The following is a 17,750-nucleotide window of genomic DNA, read 5'->3' on the forward strand; positions in this document are numbered from 1 at the left end:
AGGGGCAGGGCCACCCGGGCGGGGTGTGAGGCAGGGGCTTCAGACCCTCGCGGCGGAGGGGGTCGTACGCCGGGTGTCGGGAGCGGGGCCACGGAGCGTCGGGCGCCGTCGGGCCGCAGCGCGGGAGCGTGCCGGCGGAGGTGTCGGCGCCGGCCACGCACTTTTGGCACCTCCCCGGCCTGGAGGGACGCCCGAGCGTGCGGCCCGGCGCCCAGCGGATGCCGCGCGTTGGGAGCCCGCTCGTCGGCCTCGGCGGTTGTGGCGGAGCCTGGCTGAGGGTCTCCTCGCCGCTCCCCTCGGGGCGCGGGGACCGTCGTCCAGGTGGCGCTCGGGGCCGCTCGACAGTCCTGGGGTAGAGGCAGGGAGCGCCCCGAATCCAGGAAGAAACGCGGGGCTCTCTCCAGGATTAGCCACGGCGCTTGAACGTCGACAGGCTGAGACGACGGACTTTACATTTTTGCTTTTTTGTGCTTTGATTCTTAACAGAATCTGACGAGCACAGTAGTGAAAGTTGTCAAGTAGGATTTTGATTTTAAAATCTGGCATTGGAACATCTAAGAGATTCTAACTAGTATGGCAGAAGATGATCAGAATATGAGTCAGGGGCTGGAGCCTCAGCCAGGACCCACATACCAGATGTGATTCCTCGGTCAAGTCGACTTTTCTGGGCCTACGTTTCCTTAGCTGTAAAATCGAGATGCTCATGCATACTTGGGGGTATTCTGAGGGTCAGATGAGATGAGTGAGAGTACTCTATAAGTGTTAGGTATTGCATATTCTGTAAAACAGCTACGAAGTGCCAGGCACATAGTAGGCACGTTGTAAACCTTTACCCTAAAGCTAGTGATTCACCTACAGTGTTTTAGATAAAGTCCTACATCTTCGTTTACTGTGTAAATAAATTGCTTAAGCTCATTTTCCACAAATCACCATTTTTGGAAGTGTCCGTTTTTAACTGATTAATGAGTTTTTCTAGAATAGCATATATTATCGATACACTGTTACTGAATTGTTTACCAAGAAGTTTGGTAGCAATCAATCTATGTCTTTGCTTTAGATAAATAGTTGTAGTTTAAGTTACCTGGTAAAGTAAGCTGGGAGTATTGTTTCAAATCAGACTTGTATTTGCTTTTGTAAGATTTAAGTCCTCCAAAACAAAATTAATATATAGCCGCATTTTGGGGGTACAGCCTTTATTATAGACATGTGCGTTATTTTCTTTGGGTATGTGTGTGAGGTGTTGCAGCGGGAGAGCAGAAATGAAAAAACAGAGTAGTAGATTGCAACCAGCAGACTTTGACTAGGGATACTTATAGGCGTGTTCTGAAGTCATTTCCCAGGCAGAAACCAGGAAATGTAGTAATTGTGTCTCTTGGCTTTTCATTAGTTTTTTTGTGTTGAGTGTGGCAGTAGATTTTTTTAAAAATGCAAATATAAAGGAAGAATATTAGTTTTTCTGATGTGACAATAAGCACTTTTCTAAAGCTGAAAATTACGTTTTAAATGATCTGTAGTAAGTCTTACATTATAGACAAGAATTTTAGACCAGTGGATACCAAGATCAAATTAAATGGAGGAGTAGAGAGAAAGTTTCTAGTGAATGTAATTTTTGTGTTGCTTTAACAGCTTTACATGTTTCAACAGTTCAGTGCAAGATGGATGCTTTGAAACACCAATTTCAAACATGTACTCCATATATAAATTTTGCTGTGATTTATAATTTGTTGATCTTGGAGGACTGAAGCCTTATAGTCACGTTATTTATTGAGCACCTAATACATTCCAAGGCACAGTTTTAGCACTTATATTCATGTATGGGCAGGATATAATTCCTTCCATCTAGGAGATTACACTTTACCAAGTGGCCTAACATAAGCTGTTTTTAAAACTGATGTTAACAATAACATCAACCAGCATTTATTGGGACCTTCTTTGGGCCAGGCAGTGCTCTAAATTCTTTACATGCATTATCTTATTTAATCCTTACAACAGCATCATGAGGGGTGTTATTATTATGATCTCCTCACTGAGAAACAAAAAGGTTGAATAACTTTCCCATATCAAACAGCCTAGGTGCCAGAGCTAGGTAGGACTCAAACCAGACAGTTGGGCTCCAGAAATCCTGATCTTAACCTCTTCATTATACTGAGTGTAAAATTCTGTGAGTGAGATACAAATGAAATCCAACAAGCATTTAAAAGAAAGTTCTGTAAAGAAATTCTTCAAAAAGAAGGAAAGAAAGAGAGAGAGAAAGAAACTGGTATTGCAAGGTATAGATGAAGGCATATCCAAGCTACAATTTAATTATACTTTATATATAGGAGAATTTTTTTTTCCTGGTGAATGATGTGGGATTCTTTTTGTTTCTAAGCCCTCAGTCACTCAGTTACTACAATTATGGCATTATCTTAATACTATAAGAGGTGATTATTTTTTAATAAGAAGTTTAAAATGTTTGTTCTCAGACCATAAGTTAAAGTTAGATTCAAGAAAAGAAAATGTTTCCCTGCCTTCAAGGTGCTTATAACTAGACATGTAAATAAGTCCCTACAATTTCAGTGTGATAAGAATTATAACAGAGATATAGTTATAGAGTTAATGGGACCATTGATGAGGGAAGATAATTCTGTATATGGTAGGGAGGAGGATTAGTGAGAAGATACCATATTTGAATTCGGCTTTAAAGGATGAATAGGAGTTTGCTGAGTTGGGGAAGGGAACAGAAGATATGGATGAAAACCAGGAATATTATGTGAAAGTATATGGTATGTTTGAGGAATGTGTTGTAGTCCACATTGTCACTAAAAGTCAGAGTGTATAGAGATGTGGGGTTGGACTAAAGAAGGTGGTGCCTGGAAATAAGCTGAAAAAAATAAAATTGCAGAGCTTGGTTGCCAATCACGTTAGGATTGCTGAAATTTCTAGAAATTAGGTAAGTGTGGGATTTCAATGCCTATCATTTGAAATAATGAAGATTTGCCCAGTTTGGCATAATCTTTCACTATAGAATATGGTGTTAAAGGTAGTTTTAATACTTTGAAGTGCAGGATATACTATAAAACAACATACAGATTTACGCAAGTAAAAAGTTATGACTCAGAGAAAGAAAAAAGAAGTCTGCGGTGCCATTTGGTGAAGAGCCTGTTTATCATGCTGAGGACTTTGGACTTGATTCTAAAGACAGTGGAGAGCCAGCGAAGGACTTTAAGTAATTAGGAAAGATAACATGGTGGTGGTATGGTATAGAGGCTGGATTGGATGGAGAGACAAAAGGTAGAGAGATAAGTTAGAAGACTGTTGCTATTGAAATAGCCCAGATAAGAGTGGATAAGGGCCTGGAGTAGGAAAATAGTAATAGAGATGAAGAGGAGAGGACAGATGATATTACAAGGCTTAAAAAGTGATTGGCTTTGAAGGTGAACAGAAAAGTAAAAACTTAGTTTCTCAGCTTGGGAAACTGTGGATAGAGGAACTTGGTTTAATTTTTAATGTGAGGGGAAGATAATTGTTTCAGTTTTGAACATGGTGAGTTGGAAGTGTCTATGGAGCATTCAGATAGAGATGTCAAGAGAGGATCCAGAGCCCAGAAGAGAGGCCGAGATTGGGGATTCAGGTTTCGGAGTTAGCCAGTAAGTGGAAATTGAAGCCGTAAGAGCAGATGAAATTGTTTGGGGGGAAGACAAGGAATTAGAAGAGAAGAGGGCCAAGGATAAATTATTTGCTTTGTATGAATAGAAGGGATTCATTTATACTAATTTTCTTATTAATTGTGATTATAAAGAAATTAAATGGGTTTTAATTGAAGATTAAACAGCTTTTACATCCAAATGAATCCTGTTCTTTTAAAATTTCACTGGGAGTCACTCATTTATTCCCAAAGTGTATTGCCCAAACTACTATTGGAGTACCTCTTTGTAAGAAAAAAAAAAAAAACTTTATAGCAAATTCACAGCCAATCAAGAAAGTACATCTTCTGGCTTTATGATAGAATTCTTTTTCCTCCTCTGTACTTTCTACTTCCATGCTTATAATAGATGGGCCCCAACTTAAGATGGTTCCGCTTCTGATTTTTCGACTTTACAATGGTGCAAAATTGGTATGTACTCAGTAGAAACTGTACTTCGAATTTTGAATTTTGATCTTTTCCTGGGCTAGCAGTATGCGGTGTGATGCTCTCTCCTAATGCTGGGCAGAGGCAAGGAGTCAACCTCCCAGTCAGCCACATGATTATTATTATTATTTTTTTAAATTTTATTTATTTATTATTTTTTGGCTGTGTTGGGTCTTCGTTTCTGTGCGAGGGCTTTCTCTAGTTGCGGCAAGTGGGGGCCACTCTTCATCGCGGTGCGCGGGCCTCTCACTATCGCGACCTCTCCTGTTGCGGAGCACAGGCTCCAGACACGCAGGCTCAGCAATTGTGGCTCACGGGCCTAGTTGCTCCACGGCATGTGGGATCTTCCCAGACCAGGGCTCGAACCCGTGTCCCCTGCATTGGCAGGCAGATTCTCAACCACTGTGCCACCAGGGAAGCCCCAGCCACATGATTATTGATACAAGGATAAACAGCCAATACACTTATAACCATTCGGTACCCATAGGACCATTCTGTTTTTCACTTTCAGTACAGTATTCAATAAATCACATGAGGTAGTCAACACTTTATTTTAAAATGGGCTTTTCAGATCTTCCTCAACTTACCATGGGGTTACATTCTGAAAAACCCATAATAAGGTGAAAATATCATAAGTTGAAAATGCATTTAATACATCTGACCTACCAAACTTTGTAGCTTAGCCTAGCCTATCTTAAATGTGCTCAGAACACTTATATTAGCCCACAGTTAGGCAGAATCATCTAACACAAAGCCTATTTTATAATACAGTGTATTATCTCATGTAATTTATTGAATACTGTACTGTATATGGAAAACAGAATGGTTGTATGTACAGAATGATTGTAAGTGTATCGCTTTTTCACCCTCATGATCCTGTGGCTTACTGGGAGCTGTGGCTCTCTGCCGCTGCCCAACATCGTGAGTATCATACTGCATATCACTAGCCCAGGAAAAGATGAAAATTCAAAATACAATTTCTACTGAATGTGTATTACTTTGGTACCATCGTAAAGTCAGAAAATTTTAACTGGAGCCATCATAAGTTGGGGACTGTCTGTAGAACCTGTTTACGTTGAATCAAAGGTAAGAAAGCATATGACTTTCCCCTCACTTGGTTGTTAGCTCTTAGAAGTCAGAGATAGTGCTTTAAAAAAAAAAAAAGCCTCCCATATATTTAGATTATCAATAAATGGTTGATTCATCTTGATAACCAACTTATTCAAGCTTGGCTCCAAATGGCTTAGCCATTTCCAAAATTCATTTTCATCTTCAAAGGGTGAAGGTTTGTCACCACTGAGGAGATTCAAAAGAAAGTGTTACGGCTTTGAAGGCATTTTCAAACAAGCAGTTTCAAAAATATTTTCCTAATTTGTAGTATCATTAGAATAAGTGTATGATCTTCTAAGGCAGGGAGTGGAAAACTTTTTCTCTGAAGGGCTAGATAGTAAATATTTTAGACTTTGTGAGCCATACAGTCTGTCATAACTACCCAATTCTGCCAAAAAAGAGCCATAGACGATACTTAAATGAATGAGTATGGACTGAGGTCCAGTTAAAGTTTATTTATGGACATTGAACTTTGGATTTCATAGCATTTTCACATGTCACAAAATGTAGTTATTTGATTATTTTTTCAACCATTTAAAAATGTAAAATTCTCAGAGGCCAAAAACAGATGTTGGGTCACATTTGACCCACAGGTAGGCCATAGTCTGCTGACCCTGTTCTAAGGGGTGTTCTTTGAAGTACTTGGATTTGTTAGTTTAGTTTTTATAAAATAGTTCTTCAAAGTTATACCTCCTGCTTCTAAATTCTAGTACATTTCTTAAAACATCTGAAAATTTTTCATTCATACTCTGTTTCTCATATAGAGTAATTAGAATACATTCCCTTCATTAGTTTGGAACCCGAGATACAGAGAAATAGATTAACTTGTACACTGTCAGAATCAAAAATATGTGTGAAAATATTTTTCAACATTCAGTATTCCTTACTGAACCAGTTAAACAGCAATCTTTTTGCCTCAGCGAAAGTGGGGACATTGAAAGCTAGGTGGAATAAAAGGCCAAAACTGGAAGGAGTGTCCTGCACTGGTTCCCAGAGGGTTGGGCAGGATGGAATCTTTTATCTTTTTCCTCTTTGAATTGCGTGAATAATTTTTATCCCAAGGAAAACGAAACATGAAGTTTTTCTTCACTTCAGGGGCATTATAGCAGGTTATAAGATTGAAGGATTAAATAATGGTGAGATAAGAGGAAGAAATTTAAAGGACTTAACTTTTTCACATCTAGCCATCCCAGATGTTTCTCTTGCACCTTATATATATATATTTTTTTTTTACACAGTCCAGGTCTTTTATTTTCTTTACACCCATCGTGCCATGAATTCATAGGGAATGGGCTCCAACAGTTCAGGCTCCTTTCCATTGGTTCTCACGAAGTGTGCTTCTCTGGGTGGAGCAGGCTGGCGCTTCAGCTGAACCTAAGTACCTTTCTCTTTGGCTTCCTTCTTTTTCTGATCATTTTCCTTCACCCGTTTCAGGAAGCTATCTCGGCTCTTAGAGTGCTTAATATGCTCGATACGCACATTAATTCTCTTGGCAAGAATCTTGCCCTTAACTTGTTTGTTTACAATGATGCCAACAGCATGCTGGGCAACATTGTAGACTCTCCCAGTTTTGCCATGGTAACACTTGTGGGGCATTCCTTTTTGAACAGTGCCCATTCCCTTGATATCTACAATATCACCTTTCTTGTAGATTCGCATGTATGTGGCCAAAGGAACAACTCCATGTTTTCTAAAAGGCCTAGAGAACATGTAGCGGGTGCCCCTCCTCTTTCCCTTTGTGTTGGTCATTTTGGCGAATTACTGGAAGATGGCGGTTCCGGCCGAAAAGCACACCTTATATTTTTGAGGAGGAAATTTATGATATTTTTTTGCTTATAAATCTTAGATTCCTGGTTAGCAGCCTGAAAACATAACTTTAACATTCAGTTCAGGCAGTATTAATCCATTTATATTAGTTATAAGTAATATTTATGCTCTATTTCTTTAAGTTAGATTTCTGACTTTCATGATTTTCATAGCAGAGATAAATGTTTACAACAGGGGGCATGGAGGACAATTATTAGTTTTTCTTCGAAGTTTAAATTCATAGAAGTGGCATATTTGTGGATTTTTTTCTGTGTGGATGTTAAGATATAGGACAGATGGAGGTGTGTGTGAGATTTGTTCTTGCTGCTACTTAAAAGATATGTGCTTTTTTTTCTTTCTTTTTTTCCATTTGAGTTAAAAAAACAAAAAACTCTGGCTGTCTAGGATATTTTTGAGTTGGTTACTTAGCAATATGAAGCATAATTTTGTATTTAAATATTTATCTGTATTCTTTGATACTCTGATTAAACAAGAGTCTGTTAAAGCTGATGATGTTAGGGCCTGCTGGGAGGAAACGACACAGCCTGGTTTACAACAGTATTTACTGCAAAATCACCTTTTCCCTGGTTCCTACTTAAACTGTAAGGGATAACATGGAACAAAAGAGCAGCATTATGTGAATTAGAGTGATGGTCAGTTTGGTGATGACTGTAATGCAATGGTTATTGCACAGTTAATTTATATTAACATAATTCAAGGTTGAGCAGAACGGTTGGTAAAAATGGTGAGAAGCTATCTAACTAGGTTTTATTTTTTAACTTTAAATGCATTCTTCAAGTGTGATGTTTTTAAGAGTTCAATGATAATTGTTATTTAAAAAGAAACTAGATCAATGTACCCTTTAAATGTACTGTTTAATTATTAGGAGAAGAAAGCATGTAGTAGAAAAAATACAGAGGCATGTTCAATAGCTGCATCTAGAAGTACAAAAATGTTGAGGAAATGGTGACTTGAGAAAAAGTGTAAGACTTTAAAAATGGGTTTATCAAATGTGCAAAACCTGACTAAAGTGACATATATTTGTATTAATGTTGCAAATGAAAATTAAAATCTTTAAAATTGAAAAGATTCTTGGAAACAGCATACTGGACTTTTCAATAAGCCTTTTAAAATATTTTCAAAGAGGACTTCCCTGGTGGTGCAGTGATTAAGAATCCGCCTGCCAATGCAGGGGACACGGGTTCAGTCTCTGGTCTGGGAAGATCCCACATGCCGCGGAGCAGCTAAGCCCGTGCGCCACAACTACTGAGCCTGCGCTCTAGAGCCCACGAGCCGCAACTACTGAAGCCCGTGCGCCTAGAGCCCAGGCTCGGCAACGAGAGAAGCCACTGCAATGAGAAGCCCGCGCACCGCAACGAAGAGTAGCCCCCGCTCGCCGCAACTAGAGAAAGACCGCACGCAGCGACGAAGACCCAACGCAGCCAAAAATTAATAAAATTTTTTAAAAATATATATTTTCAAAGAAAGAAAAGAATATAAAATTATCTCAATTTCCCTTTTAAGGACCATTCCTGAGAAAGATGCATTATTGTTTTATTTTGTTACATATCAGTGGCATAAGAGAAAAATGGCTACATATTTCTTGAAAAAAGTCTTTGTCTAGAATGCATGGGTGTTATGTTTATGATGTTTGGTGATTAGTCAGTGGAAAATTGAAAATTGCGCCTCTTCGTGTTGACATACCTCTATTCTGTATCATTATGGGACATTCAACAATGCTTATAAGGTGGCTACCGTTTGATGCAGACTTTACAGTCCAAATTGTTGGGATCACTGATTTAAGTTTCACTATGCTTTTAGTTTGTCACATATGGTAGCAAGATAATTAATAAGGAAGATTTTCTTGTGTTGTTTAACTTTAGCTCCAAGTGTATGGGCATATTTATAGAAAAGGAATTGTTGATCCTCATAAGTTAAACTGGGAAAAATTTTTGAAGTAATTGTAAGTAGTGGAATAGCAAATATGATTAGAAAACATAGAGGAGTTATTTTAAACATTGTTTGAAGCTACTGATAATAGTGCTTTTTTTCCCCCAAAGGTCCACACTTATGTTTTACTGAGTATTTCCTCAAAGCACCCTTCCAACACTAAAGCAGAGGGAGGGAGGGAGAGTGACAGAGACAGAGAGACAGACACAGACAGAGACACAGAGACAGAGAGACAGACAGAGACAGAGATGGACATACAGACAGTAGTCAAAACAGCACAACTTACAGTGCAGACATCCTCCTGCTTTCTTCTGAATGTCCAGGGCAGCCGGACTACTGGTCTCCTTGAAGCTTTCCCTCCAGCAGAAGCAGTAGGCTGGGCATGAATGAGCACACTGCCCAGCAGGTCATTGCTGGGCTCTCTTTCTGTCCCATTTGTTCTAAGGGCTTAGAGTGCTCTTTGGAATCACTGTTTTACGTATACAAAGCTTTGGTATGTGCTGAAAACCCTCTGAATCTCTTGGGTGTATTGAAAAATATTGAAAATTATTAATTATTATAAAGGAGACTTGCTGAGTAGCCAAGTTTTAAAAATGTTTTATTCAGAGCTAATTATACCCATTTACTGTGTCACAGCAGAGTTTGATAATTGTTAAGAGGTAAGGAGCTAAGCAGATTGTGCGAATCTAGAATTTTTCTAGTTGAAAAACATTCTCGTTTGGCAGGTGTATTCCAGTATTTTTGAATAGCAAAATTTGCATATTTAACTGATATTTTTGGCAACCTAGTGAACTAAATTTGAAGCTATATGTCTAAGGGTTCCAAAACATTGTTATGGCAAGTAATACTTGTACTCTTTTACTCTTTCAAACATGTTGCTACATCTGGAAGAGAGCCTTATCATTAAAGAAAATTTGAACAAAATAAAATGTAGAGATATTGTAAAATCTCATTTCTCTGTCTCCAAACTTTTAATTATTATTTTCCTGAAGGGAAGTTTAAAACATTAAAGAAAAACATTTAGCTAAAAGATCCATTTGCCCTGCATCAATAACTGAGTTCAATATGGATTCCAAGAAGAAAATGAATTCTTACACCTTAGTTCTTAATTTACTCTGAAGTGATTATGAATGATATTGCTAACCATCATTTTGTATTAAGACCAAAGAATTTCCATTACTAAGTAGAATGAGTATGGTACTATTTTTACTGTTCACAACAACTTATTGTTTCATCTAGGGTTTTCAACCCTGACCCAATATAAAGCAAAAGAGTGCAAGACTCTATAGTGAACCTAATAAGTACGTAGTAACATTGTCCTTGTGTGTTCCAGATTGGAATTAATTTATGAACAGGAAAGGTCACTCATTGCATTACATTGACTCTTTTCTAATTTTAATATTTATATTATGTATTAATTTTGGAATTTTAAATGTATTTAAATAATGACCAAATATTTGATGTTAACTTTATGTTTTACTTTATCATATGTAGTAAGGTTAATTGTTGTTTTGTGAAACTTCTGTTTCAGTTGTGTGTGTGTGTGTGTACTATGAATCAAATGTATTTCTTACCATGGGTTTTGGTCAGAAGGGTTTAGGAAGCATTGGCCTACAGTGCAAGAGCAAGAGGATTTGATTTGATAGGCGAATCTTTTCTCCCACTAAGCAGGCTCAAGACCCTTAGGAATTGTGTGTGTGTGTGTGTGTGTGTGTGTGTGTGTATTCTAAAAAACATACCAACCTATACCACTGCTGTTACTGCTCTTAAATGATCCGTCTTTGATTTTCCATTTCTCCTGCAAACAATTATGATTGCTCACTCTATCTCCTTCCCTATTAACATTATGTGTGCCTACTTTCCTTGTGTTTATTGCTTCCCTCGAACCCAGTTTCTCCCCACATACATGCCTCTCCTTTACCCAGTGCCCTAGACTTCAGTTTTGCTCTCCTCATATCACTAGATTCCTTTGCTCCACTGATCTCTGTTGTGCACAAGAAGCAAGGCATACCCCCTGCTGGAGATAATTACTAGTTTTCCTATCTTTGGCTCCGGTTTACTTTGTTCACTCTTGTGCCCAGCTTTAGGAGACAGATGAAGAATCACGTAGGTAGGCTAGACCCTCTATGAATCATGTTTCCAACTTCAATTGAGTGTACTTCCATTAATCTGTTAATTACCCAGCTCATTGTTGGGCAGTTCTTAAAATTTTTATCCTCAAGTAGATGGGCTTTTTCTCTAAATCTTAATATGGCTATTTTAATTTTCAAAGATTAAAGTTACATGGTATGAGCAAGCTTAACTGATTTGGTCTGGGTCTTAAGCATACACAGATCTTCTCATCTTTTTTCCAGATCCATAAGAACTGTCATACTTCTCAGACTCCTGACTCCTCTTTCTTCCGTGTGACCTAACTTTCCCCTCTCTCTTCCACGTATTTATTATATCCTTCATTATTTTTTTGCTGCATTTAAAAAATATATATAGGTTTTTTTCCCAACCTTAAAGCATTGTATTTAAAATTGCTTCCCCTTTTTGATCTTCTTCTTCTTATTGACTTTAAAATAAATGTATTCATACTTGATCCATTTTCTCACTAATTTTCTCCCTAAGCTTTAGCTGTTATCTGCCCTCACTGTCCTTTTTTTTTTTTTTTAATTATTATTATTATTTTTTTGGCTGCACCTTGCGGCACGTGGGATCTTAGTTCCCCGACCAGGGATTGAACCTATACCCCCTGCAATGGAAGTGAGGAGTCCTGCCTAACCATTGGACCACCAGGGAAGTCCCTGTCCTCACTGTCTTTTGACACCATTTATTTAATGCCCTGTTACCAAATACAAGGACCTTTTCTCGGTCCTTATTCTCCTTACCTCTTTCTTTTCTTCTTAGGACATTTTCCTTCCATGATTATTTGTGATCCACATTATCCTGGTTCTCTTACCTCTCACTAGTCTTTTTTTCCACTCTATCTGATTCTCCCTTTTCTTTCCATCTATAGTTCCTAATCATGATTAATGTTCTCAAAGGTTTAATCCCTAATTCTTTGCCTTTTAAAAACTCTCTGCCTATGTATGTATATGTATGTAACTATGTATTCTTGCTTTTTTCTCCGTGATGTCTCTCTTAAACCTTTACCCCCCTTAAACCTTTGGCTTTTCTATTTCTCACTTTACTCTCAGCAAATAATTGCATGTATTATTTCAAAGAGAAAATAGAAGCCATTAGAGGGCAAGTTAATCAACATACAGACCCCCAAACCTACAAATGTACCTGCGTCTGTGTCTTTCTTTCCTCATTACCTTCTGTTCCCGTGGAAGAGCTGTCCCTCTTTCTGTCAGATGCTAATCCCTCCAGTTCCATTTGGAGGCCATGCCTTCTCTCCCGCGTGGTGTTTGCTCTCTTCCATTGTTTCTTCTCTCTCCTCTACTGACTCCTTTCCACCAGCGTTTAAACAAGCTTAGTTCTTTTCTATCTTAAAAAAAAAAAAAAAAAAAAGCTTTCCTGGGCCACGTGTTCCTGTCCAGCTACTACTCTGATATCCACTTGCCTACCTGGATAAACTCCTTGAAAGTGTTGTCTGCAGTTGCTGTTTCCATTTGTTCTTTCCCATCCACTTCTCAATTCACTATGCTCTTCCTTCCTTCCACTGAATCTGCTCTTGCCCAGGTCCTAATGACCAGTAGACACTCAAGTCTTTACTTTGTTTGACTTTTGACAGTGCACTGTTGACCATTCTTTTCTGTTTGAAAGGTTCTCTTTCTTTGGCTCCCATGATTCCACATACTCCTGGTATTTTCTCCTTTCTTTTATCTACTTTCATGACTTAAATGACCATCTATGATAGAAGAAGACTGACCCAGAATGTCCTAGAACTGACCTGTTCTGGATTAGTAATGTTTTCAGAGTTTATAAAGCTTATCTCTAACAGAGCATGGTGATCTATAAAAGTCAATTTAAAAATGAAATATGTTTATTTAGTAATACTGTAAAGAATTTGTGATATGGTATGGTAAGAAATAAATTTTATTTTAAAAAACTTAACTACTGTTCTTTCTGTTTTAATTCCCACAATACGTTATATGAAATGGGTGCTTAGAAAGTATTGGATGAATCCTTTAAAAAGTAAGTTATATTTTATGAAACAAGTGCTATAAAAGTAATTTATGTTTATTTTTTAAAATTAGATAAGCCAAAAGAAAACTGAGCCATAGTTCTAATACCCAGAGATAAGATAATCACTGTTAACATTTTCGTGTTATATACATATTCACTTTTTTATTCATATAGTTTTTTTTTTTTTTTGGCTTTGCCGTGTGGCTTGCGGAATCTTAGTTCCCCAACCAGGGATTGAACCAGCACCTGAGGCAGTGAAAGCGTGGAGTCTAACCACTGGACCGCCAAGGAATTCCCTCATATAGATTTTAAAATTAACTTATACTATACAGTGCTTTATAACATTCTTCTTTTACTATGAACATGTATGACTTCATAATGTTCCATTGTATGGATTTACCATAATACATTTAAGTCCCCTATTGGAAATTTAAGTTATTTAAAATTTAGATTTATTCTAAATCTACTCTTGTGTGTATGTGTGTGTGTGTGTGTGTGTGTGTGTGTGTGTGTATCTTTGTGAATTTGTTCAATTATTTCCTTAGGATAAATTATTGGAAGTGATGTTTCTGCATCATCATATATGTTTTTTAAAAAGCATTTATTAGGGCCTTATTTAATATAGAAAGATATGAAGAATGCAATTTATTTATTTATTTTTTTAACATCTTTATCGGAGTATAATTGCTTTACAGTGGTGTGTTAGTTTCTGCTGTATAACAAAGTGAATCAGCTATACATGTACATATATCCCCATATCTCCTCCCTCTTGTGTCTCCCTCCCACCCTCCCTATCCCACCTCTCTAGGTGGACACAAAGCACCGAGCTGATCTCCCTGTGCTATGTGGCTGCTTCCCACTAGCTAGCTATTTCACATTTGGTAGAGTATATATGTCCATGCCACTCTCTCACTTTGTCCCAGCTTCCCCTTCCCCATGTCCTCAAGTCCATTCTCTACGTCCGTGTCTTTATTCCTGTCTTGCCCCTACGTTCTTCAGAACCTTTTTTTTTTTTTTTTAGTTTCCATATATATGTGTTAGCATACAGTATTTGTTTTTCTCTTTCTGACTTACTTCACTCTGTATGACAGTCTCTAGATCCACCCACCTCACTACAAATAACTCAATTTCGTTTCTTTTAATGGCTGAGTAATATTCCATTGCATATATGTGCCACATCTTCTTTATCCATTCATCTGTCGATGGACACTTAGGTTGCTTTTATGTCCTGGCTATTGTAAATAGAGCTGCAGTGAACATTGTGGTACATGACTCTTTTTGAATTATGGTTTTCTCAGGGTATATGCCCAGTAGTGGGATTGCTGGGTCATATGGTAGTTCTATTTTTAGTTTTTTAAGGAACCTCCATACTGTTCTCCATAGTGGCTGTATCCGTTTACATTCCCAGCAGCAGTGCAAGAGGGTTCCCTTTTCTCCACACCCTCTCCAGCATTTATTGTTTGTAGATTTTTTGATGATGGCCATTCTGACTGGTGTGAGGTGACACCTCATTGTAGTTTTGATTTGCATTTCTCTAATGATTAGTGATGTTGAGCATCCTTTCATGTGTTTGTTGGCAATCTGTATATCTTCTTTGGAGAAATGTCTATTTAGGTCTTCTGCGCATTTTTGGATTGGGTTGTTTGTTTTTTGATATTGAGCTGCATGAGCTGCCTGTATATTTTGGAGATTAATCCTTTGTCAGTTGCTTCGTTTGCAAATACTTTCTCCCATGAAGATTGCAATTTAAAAGACCCATTGTTTGACCATTCAGATAGATCCTGTTTTAACATTAAAAACAACAACAACAAATACATAAGGTCAAGCATTGTAAGAAGTTATAAAATGAAGAGTAAAAAACTTGCTCCCCTCCTCCCAAGTCCTTCTCACTGGTCGCACTGTAGGCAATTTCTTCCATATCCGCCATAATTCAATAAGCAGGGCTTATAAGATTCAGTCTTGTAATAACAAAAAATATGGTCTGATTGTATAAAAAGTACCAACATGAAGATAATGAAACTTTTATTGACACAACTGACCATATACTGAACTGAGAATGTCCAAATGATCATAAGATGATCACTTCCTAACCATCTTCTTTCTCCGCTTTGAGGAAGACAAGAGATCTATCCCACCCACCCCCATTTCAGAAAAGGGGACTACAGAGGGTAGGAGTCAATTGTGTAATATCCAAACTCACATTATTGCAAGGTATGTGTGTGGGTGGGTGTGTGTAGATATATGTGTATCCTTTTTTAAAAGTCTGTAGAAAAGGAACCATAATTGAGAAATATTTTCCCCACTTTTATTTTGGACATCTTTCCATATCTGCACGCAAGTCTCTACCTTATTCTGTTAATACATGCATAGTATTCAATCAGGATGTCCTATGTAATTGAGCAGTTTGTGTATTACACACAGACATCCAGGTGAGGGGCTGAAATTCAGCCCAAGGTCCACTTGTCAATGCTCTATGCCTGTCTGCCCCTTCCCACAAGGATCCTCTTCTCACCCTGCTCTGCCTCTGACAACCCACACCAGACCCCCCATCAGGCTGGCTACCCCCTCATCCTGCTCCAACACTAACATCTCACAGAGGCTGCCCCTCTGTGGAGTTGCCCTCTTTACCCTGTGTGGATCCTGACGGTCCACACTCGCAGCCTTCCTACACAGATGCTTTTCTTACTCCTCCTGCCCTGGTGCTTTGATAACCTGCCCTGCTGTTGGGGCTCCTTAGCATCAGGCATGGATGCCTACCTCACTCTGTTCCACCCAATGGCTTTCAGCTGAATTGTTCAGGAAGAGAGGGGAAGAGCTGGTAATAATTTTTTATCTTAGTAATAACTTTGTTTCTATATGATATTGTTGGGCCTGAGGGTTAGTATATTGCAGAACTAATACTTTTATGTGTTTTAAATGGTAATTTTAGGGATAGGAGATATGTTTAATATCTGTGTGAATGCAGTTTTACTTTTTGTTGCTTTTATATTGTGAAGTGAGATAAGATACCCAGTGGATGTATAATTTTGGGATGTGATTTGAAAACTTGAGAAGTCTGTCTTCTGGCTTTTTTAAAAGCTTTAGTATAAAATGGGAAGTTATATTGTACAATGGATATGAATGTATGTTTTTTTTTTTTAATTTTTTAAAAAAATTTATTTATTTATTTATTTATGGCTGCGTTGGGTCCTCGCTTCTGTGAGAGGGCTTTCTCTAGCTGCGGCAAGCAGGGGCCACCCTTCATCGCGGTGCGCGGGCCTCTCACCATCGTGGCCTCTCTCGTTGCGGAGCACAGGCTCCAGACGCGCAGGCTCAGTAATTGTGGCTCACGGGCCCAGTTGCTCCGTGGCATGTGGGATCCTCCCAGACCAGGGCTCGAACCCGTGTCCCCCGCACCAGCAGGCAGACTCTCAACCACTGCGCCACCAGGGAAGCCCTGAATGTATGTTTTTAGGAGAGCCTGTTATGTCTCAGTTTTAAACCTTGAAAAGTACATCTTCTTATACAGCATTAAAAAGAAAAGCAGGATACAATTACATATACACTATAATTGCAACTATATAAAAATATCTTACGAAATAAACAGGAAGGAAATATACCAAAATATACCGGTGATTATGCTGGATGTGGTAGGCTTAGATATTTTCCCCCTGTTTTTTATATTTTCAAAATTTCTAAAAAGTAGCAGTATTACTGTATGACTTTTAAAATCCCTTTTTGAAAAATTGCTTCTTTTTAGTTTCTTTTTAGTTTTTGGAAATTTGTTTCAACCTTTGTACACTCAAGGAAGTAAGAATTTTGCCGCTTTTATTTTCCAATGTCTTGCTAAGAACTTAGCCAAGCTTGAGTTTGTGATTTAAAAACTAGGTTATTTTAAGGTTATTTGAAGTATTTACAAAGCTGAAAAGTTCTAATTTGGGACAGTTATTTCTTACATTAGAGGGTTTTTTTTTTAAAGGATAAATAGATCAAAAAGATTAAGATAAAACTTCATTTAGAAGATATACAGATGGCCAACAAGCCCACGAAAAGATGCTTAATATCACTAATCATCAGGGAAATGCAGATCAAAACCACAATAAGATATCACCTCGTATCTGTTAGCATGGCTGTTATCAAAAAGATAAGAAATAACAAGTGTTGGCGAAGATGTGGAAAAAAGGGAACCCTTGTGCACTGTTGGTAATAATGTAAATTGGTGCAGCCACTATGGAAGATAGTATGGAGGTTCCTCAAAAAATTAAAAATAAAACCACCATAGGATGTAGCAATTCCACTTCTGGGTATTACCTGAAGAAAATGAAAACACTAATTCGAAAAGATATCTGCACCCCCATGTTCATTGCAGCATTGTTTGCAATAGCCAATATATGGAAACAACCAAAGTATTCATTGATAGATGAATGGATGAAGAAGATGTGGTATATATATATATATATACAATGGAATATTAGTCATAGAAAAAGAATGAAATTCTGCCATTTGCAACATGGATAGACCCTGAGGCATTGTGCTAAGTGAAATAAGTCAGACAGAGAAAGACAAATAGTGCATGATCTCACTTGTATGTGGAAACTAACAAACAAATAAGCAAAACTCAAGTTCATAGATACAGAGAACAGATTGGTGGTTATGAGAGGGGGACGGTGGGGATGAT

General features: G+C 38.0%; 1 protein-coding gene and 1 pseudogene across 8 annotated transcripts in view; one reads left to right on the forward strand and one right to left on the reverse strand.

Annotated features, from left to right (window-relative positions):
* The window catches only part of DENND2C (DENN domain containing 2C), a 97,658-nt gene that overhangs the window by 2,967 nt on the left and 76,941 nt on the right, over positions 1-17,750 (forward strand). Inside the window, exon 1 of one of the 7 annotated variants that reach the window (XM_082369039.1) lies at positions 39-893. The exons of the other annotated variants lie outside the window; for them this stretch is intronic. The gene's annotated coding sequence lies outside the window, so the exon portion shown is untranslated. Of the gene's footprint in view, positions 1-38; positions 894-17,750 lie in introns of those variants that run through there. 7 annotated transcript variants of the gene reach the window in all.
* On the reverse strand, positions 6,418-7,030 carry LOC309617460 (large ribosomal subunit protein eL21 pseudogene; annotated as a pseudogene). The gene has a single exon. The product of its transcript is annotated as a large ribosomal subunit protein eL21 pseudogene (transcript).

This window comes from Balaenoptera borealis (assembly GCF_965194805.1).
Source record: "Balaenoptera borealis genome assembly, chromosome: 1".
NCBI lineage: Eukaryota > Metazoa > Chordata > Mammalia > Artiodactyla > Balaenopteridae > Balaenoptera > Balaenoptera borealis.